Genomic DNA, 7,182 nt, shown 5'->3' on the forward strand with positions numbered 1-7,182 from the left:
GGAATGCATGGCCAGGCAGAGAGAGGAAGAGACAGCAGGCCATATGGCCCCAGAGAGAAAGCCATGGTAAGGACTCATGTCAGGCTTTCAACTCCGATGCCTAAGTGACAAACTGTACTTCATTTCCTGCTCTTGCAAGCTGGCGGGATTGCTTGTTGTCTCATTTCCATAAACTCTTCTTCGACTCGAGCTGGTGGGAGTGGGTGGGTTTCTCTGATTCCTTAGAGCCGCGAGCAGAGTTTTTGACAGGTCTTAACATGTGTCTCCTCATTTGTTCCTTAGAGCGGTTGCTGTTGTCCTTATTTTCTGCAAGAACAAAAAGAGGCTCTGAGAGGTTAGGTTTGCCCACCCTCATGTGATTCTGATCCAGGTTTTCTGGCAACTAGTATATTCTTTATGCCATCTCTGTAGTTTGAGGAGGATCGTCTATGCAGGAGAAGTGTTTATCCTGTAAATAGCACCAAGGGCAGATGAGAGATGGAGTTTCCTCTGGGCCTGCCAATGTCACCCAGGAGCTCTGTCCCTGGCTTAAGTCAAAAGGCAGGAGGCGGCTTGACTCTGTCATGCATCTAGGTTTTGGAGACTCAGGGAATGTTTACTTTTCTGCTTGTCTATTTTCAAACTTTATGCCTGTAATTTATTGTCCTGATTACTGTTTAACATGGTTGGAAGATATGGTCTATTCAAGTTGCGGATTTGTGTGAGAAGCACAAGAGAAAATGAGTGCATTTGGGAGCTATTGCTCTTCCCCTTCTCACGCCATCAGCTCTCCTTGGGTGACCTTTGCTGCCGGAGCTCTCACCACCACCCAGACAGTGTCAGCTATCAAGATGGTGATTCATCTGGTCAAGCAGAAGTCATTATCTCCTCTCCCTAAACTTGACCCTTCCTCTGCATTCCCTATCTCGGTAAACGGTACAGCAGTCTACGCGGTCATGCCCGGAAGTCACCACCCCCACATGCAACCGCTTGCCACATTATTTAAGATTAATCAGGCTGTAATACGCCTCCTCTCATCTTCCCGAAATGCCTCAGTTCCGGCCTTAATCTCTTTTCGGAGGATGGTGGACACCATCTCCTGGACTCATCGTTTTCTAAGCTTGTTAGAAACCTGGGTACTTGTTAATTATCTGGATTCCCAGGCCCTGCTCCTAAGCTCTGATTCAGCAGGCCTGGTGTGGGCCCTGGAATCCACATACTTCACAATGATCCCAATCAGTTCTGCTGAGCAGTGGGCGGCACTGGTACCCAGCTGGTTTCCCTGCCTCAAGGGTGCTCTGCGGTCAATCTAGCTTTCCTCTGCTGTAGAAGTAGCTTCCTAAAAGGGGCTGGGAGCTCTGACAATGCAGCAGAAAACCCAAACCTGCCGCAAGCCCAACGGGCTATGATTTAGCCACCACTTCCCTCTCCAGTCTTATCTCCTGCCTTCCCTGGGTTCTACTAGTAAAAGCCGTTTGTCAAATTTGAGGATCCCATTTCTTTTCTTTTCTTTCTTTCTTTTTTTTTTTTTTAAGACTTATTTATTTATTTGAGAGAGAGAGAGAGCAAGCTAGGGGAGGAGAAAAGGGAGAGAGAGAGAATCTCAAGCAGACTCCCCGCTGAGTGTGGAGCCTGACTCAGGGCTCGATCTCAGGATCATGACCTGAGCTGACATCAAGAGTCGGACCCTTAACCAACGGAGCCACCCAGGCTCCCTATCCCATTGCTTTTTCATTGCTCAATGCCTCTGCCTATGCTGTTCTTTCTGCCTGGACAACCGTCTATCCCCAGGTCTACCTGGAAAACTCCTATCCATCCTGCAAGACCCAACTCAAGTGTTCCTTCTTCCCTGAAGCTTTCTTTGCCACCCTTGCAACTCAGATGTATGTTTATTATTGCAATTATCACCCCATTGAATTCTCCATTGAAGAGACTGTGTTTAGCTCACAGGTACAGGTGGCATTTGCTTTTCCTGTGTGAAAGGAAATTTAGTGAAAGCACACAGGGCAGTTTCCAGCAAAAAGCGTGCCCATACTTTCCCCTGCGTGTAAACTCTAGAGAGCTTCTTACTGTGAAAATCAAACAGTCCTCTATCTGTTTACATTTACAATGTCAGTATACTGAACTGTGTAATAACAGTCAACACGTATCTGGTGCCCGCTGTGTGCTAGAAACTTTGTGTTCACCATTTCACTTCATCCTACGGATGAGAAAATCGAGGCTCAGAGGTGAACTAATTTGTCCAAGATCACAAAACTGCTAAGTGATGGAATTGGTACAATGCTAATTCTACCTCTTCCAGAGATTTCTTAAACAACATTAGGATATGCGGTATGTGTCTAGGACAAAACACCCCTGGACCAGGGGGTGCAGGAAATGTAAATGAGTGAAGCAGGGTGGGCTTGAGGCAATAAGATGGGGTAGGGAGTGTGGCAAACTGGAGGGTGTACACCCTGCTTAAAAGAGTGCCAAGACCGAGTGCCGGTTGACGCTCCCCTCCCTACCATTTTATTGTAAAAAATTTCGAAAGTATAGCAAAGTTGAAAGAACTTCACTGTACATGCCTGTATACCTACTACCTAGAATCTACCATTAACATTTGACTTGCCTTATCCTGTATCTATGCATCTAGCCATCCCTGTATCCATTAATCCATTTTGCTTTTTTGATGGGTTTCAAAGGAAACTGCAGACAGCCGTACACTTCTCTCTAAATACATCAGGTTGTAGAGCATTAACTAGAGATCAGTATTTATAGTTTTTCCTTTGATGAAAAATTTATAGACAATGAAACGTACAAACCTACCTATTTGTATATTCACTCAGTTTTGGCAAATATGTGCTCCTGTGTCATCCTAACCTCCATCAATATAGAAAACATTACCATTATCCCTAAAGATTCCCTCAAGTCCCTCCCGTTTATCTCTGCTTCTGTCCCCACCGAGGTAGCCACTGTTCTGATTCTTTCCTTTTTCTTTTTTTTAGTATTTATTTTTTATTTTTAAATTTTTATTTATTTATTTGACAGAGAGAGACACAGTGAAAGAGGGAACACAAGCAGGGGGAGCGGGAGAGGGAGAAGCAGGCTTTCCATGGAGCAGGGAGCCTGATGCGGGGCTCGATCCCAGGACCCTCGGCTCATGACCTGAGCCGAAGGCAGACACTTAACTGACTGAGCCACCCAGGCGCCCCAGTTCTGATTCTTTTCTTTCTATTCTGCACCTTGTTTTATTTATAATGCCAACTTTTATCAGGTCACTAAAGTTAACTAGACAATAAACTAGGCAGAAATCACTCTACAAAGAGAGGGAAAGCCCCAAATACCACCTTCTAGAGAGAACCACTGTTCAGGTTTATTTGTAGCAAAGAAAAAAAAGAGACTTTTGATCATCCCGGAAGAAACTGAGCATTATGTTTGGAATCTGTACTCAACCCACACCTGCAAAGAGGACAATATTCTGCCCACACCACTGATTTGCTGCTTCATTTGTCTACTGTTGGTCTAATACTAACAATCACAAACAGAGCAGCACAACTAGTCTTTGGAACAATCCCTAGAGTGTTCCAGGGTCAGGCACAACATTTCACTTTTCACACCACTGCTTCTCTTTGAGTACCTGGGCTGCCTTTTCGTCAGGAAAAGTCATTTTGGATATGGAAGTTCTTGCGAATCTCCTCAGGAGTTTCCCCCTTGATTGTACTGGCAACCATTTTGCATGTAACATCAAGCAAACTTTGGATTTCTAAGTAATTCGCAGCCAGAATAAGTTCGCAAAATGTTCCTCAGTCAGCTTTCAGGAATTCTTGGTCCCAAATAGGGACATCATCTGTCCACTTTGCTTGCCTCATCCATTCCCAAATCTCCCCACATGGTCGTGATAGTCACAGATTGCTTGGCAATTTCAACATCAACCTCAAATCTCTCTCCATCAGAGCTCTGCCACTTAATTGAAGGCACGGTGCTCCGTCTCAGGGAGACTGTGGGCCAGAGGCTGACAAGAGCATGGTGGCCTCAGCAACGAGAAGAGAAAGGGTGGAGAACAAGGCCACCACCGGATTATCTTCTCCCATAGATTAGTTTTGCTTGTTCTGGAAACTCACAAAAGTAGACTCATACAGAATGTACTTTCCCTCAGCTTGAAGTTTTAAAGATTCATCCGTGTTGTCGAGTGTATCCGTATTTCATTGCTCTTAGTTGTTGAGAAGTCTTCCGCTGTATTCCATTGTATGAACAGACCAGTTTGATTAGCCATCCTCCGTGTGCGGACAGCTGGACTGTTTCTAGTTTTTGGCTCTTATGAATAAAGCTATTAATATTTTGTATAAATATTTTTGTGAGCATATATTTGCATTTCTCCTGGGTGTATTTCTAGGGGTGGAATTGTTGGGTTAGAGGGTAGGAGTATGTTTAGTTTTAGAAGAAACTGCCAGACCTTTTACCTGAGTGGTTTTACCATTTTATGTCCCCACCAACGACATATAAGACTTCTGGTTGGTCCACAGCCTTCATATCCTTCATGGACATACTGCTCATTTGTATATCTTCTTTTGTGAAGTGTCTGTTCAAATCTTTTTTTTTTAAGTGATTTTATTATTTGTTTATTTGAGAGAGGGGGAGGGGCAGAAGGAGAGGGAGAATTTCAAGCAGACTCTGTGCTGAGCACGGAGCCTGACATGGGGCTTGATCTCATGACCCTGAGATCATGACCTGAGCTGAAACTGAAAATCAGACACTCAACCAACTGAGCCATCCAGGCGCCCCCTGCCTGTTAAAATCTTTTGCCCACTTTTTTTTTTTTGAGTTGTCTTTTACTATTTTTATTATTGTTGGAGTTCTTGATATACCCTGGATGCCAGCCCTTTGTCAGATATATCTTTCACAATTGTTTTCTTCCAGGTGGTGGTTTGTCTAGCCCTTTTCTTAATGGTGTCTTTTGGATGAGCAGAAAATTTTGATTTTGATGAAATCTAGTTTAGCAAAGACATTTTCATTTTTATTTATTTATTTATTTTTAAAAGATTTTGTTTATTTATTTGACAGAGAGAGACACAGTGAGAGAGGGAACACAAGCAGGGGGAGTGGGAGAGGGAGAAGCAGGCTTCCTGCTGAGCAGGGAGCCCAATGTGGGGCTCAATCCCAGGACCCTGGGCTCATGACCTAAGCCAAAGGCAGACACTTAATGACTGAGCCACCCAGGCACCCCTAGCAAAGACATTTTTAAATGGTTATTGCATTCTTTGATTTGTCCGAGAAACTTTTTGCTTGCCCCTGAGTCATGGAGATATTCATTCATGTTTTCTTCTAGAAACTTTACAGTTTTAGCTTTTACGTTTAGGCTGATGCTTCATCTCAAAATAATGTTTGTGTATGATGTAGGGGTCAAGGTTCATATTTTTCCCCTACCTCACTATTCTAGCAATGGTTCGTTTGATAAAACTTTCCTTTCCCCATCTGACTGCTTTGGCACTTCCGTTGAAAATCAGATGATGGCATGAGTGTGGTTCTGTTTCTAGGATCTCTTTCCTGTACCCGGGTCAGCTGATTTTTGCCATGGGCTCAGTATTGCCAGACCTCCCAAATTTTAGAGGACAGCATAGAAACTCTGATGGTTTCTAATGTGAATAAGTCTAAATTTTTAAACGTTGAAAACCAACTCTAAATTTGAATGAACAAACAAAGAGACCAACTCCATGCAGCCAAACAAACTCATTGGGTCTGGGGCCTTGGGAGCAGGGGAGATAATTTCAGCAGGAAGCTGGATGTATGTATATTCAAGTATAAATCAAGCTCCTTATTTTAAGTGACAGAAAATGGGAAGGTCTTCAGGACAGGCAGGTGGGTTTCAATAGTCAGTGCTTGTTAATGAGAATTCGCTGCCAGGGTGAGTTTAAAACCCAGGCCTGAGGTTTCTTTGGTACCCAGGAGACTGGGGGAGTACATCTGGGGAGCTATTTGGAATTACATCTAGAAACAATAAAGGCAGAGAGGGCCAGGTGGGAGATGAGGAGAGGCCAGCATGCCCTGGGTTATAGTGCTAAACTGAGAGTTTAGGCCTCTAGACAGACCAGTGACAGGAAAGAGAGAAGGACCAAGAGAGCCCGGGTGAGCTGATTTGGAGTCAAGGGTCTGGAGTGGAGGGGACTAAGACAGGACAATTCTCTAGGCCCAGGCCCAGAAAGATGCCTCGTGGAATTGGCTGAAGGTCTCTTTGGCTCTCTGGGTGGTGACTGACACAGGGCTCTCAGCAGCGCCACCTACTTGCCATCCCCAAGTTAAAGTTCCTAGTTTTTAACATGTTAAGATTACAGTTTACATTTGAAAAGTTCAACGGGAACCACTTCACATTTTTTTTTTTAAATTTTATTTATTTATTTGAGAGAGAGGGAGACAGAGGGAGTGAGAGAGTGAGAGCCGGGGGAGCGGGAAAGGGAGAAGCAGACTCCCCGCCGAACAGGGAAAACAGGGAGCTGGACGCGGGCTCCACCCCAGGACCCAAGATCATGACCTGAGCTGAAAGCAGACGCTTAACTGACTGAGCCACCCAGGCGCCCCCACATGTTTCAAACATAAAAAAAAAAATACTAAAAATGATGAATGAAAAGTCTTTTTCCCACCTGTCTCCCATCTGCCCAGTTCCCGTCTTCAACCCCTCCACCCCCAGCTACCATTTGTACAGTTTATTTTTACCACAACCAAGGACACTAGTTTGGCAGCCATGTCTGTCTGACAGAATGTTGAGTGTGCCAGTTGGGCCGCATGGGGCAGAGCTCCCTGCAGTTGGCTGCGTGTGAGAGAAAACAAGCAGGCCTGCATTAAAGCCAGATAGAACTTTGTTAGAACTTGCTAGAACCTTGCCTCATGAATATGTAAGACAGCGAGATCCGGACAGGAAATCATCCTACTGAAGTGTGACATGGGGCTTGCTATGGACTACATTGTGTCTCCTCAAAACTCCTATGTTGAAGCCTTAACCCCCAGTGTCATGGTATTTGGAGGTGGGGCCTTTGGGACGCAATTGGGTTTAGCTGAAGTTATGGGGCCTCCGTGATGGGCTTTGTGTCCTCAGGAGGAGAGGGAGAGACCAGAGCCCTGTTTCTGTCAGCACTGTGAACGGACGCCATGGGAAGGCAGCTGTCTGCAGGCCCGGAAGCGAGCTCTCACTAAGAGCCCCACCATGTTGGCACCCGGACGTCCACCTGCCAC

General features: G+C 45.0%; 1 pseudogene; it reads right to left on the reverse strand.

The window, feature by feature from the left end:
• Positions 1 to 3,420: 3,420 nt before the first annotated feature.
• Positions 3,421 to 4,503, reverse strand: LOC115938752 (S-phase kinase-associated protein 1 pseudogene; annotated as a pseudogene).
• Between the last annotated feature and the right edge of the window lie 2,679 nt (positions 4,504 to 7,182).

This window comes from Leptonychotes weddellii, chromosome 3 (genome assembly GCF_054177405.1).
Source record: "Leptonychotes weddellii isolate Sample4059 chromosome 3, ASM5417740v2, whole genome shotgun sequence".
Classification (NCBI taxonomy): Eukaryota; Metazoa; Chordata; class Mammalia; order Carnivora; family Phocidae; genus Leptonychotes; species Leptonychotes weddellii.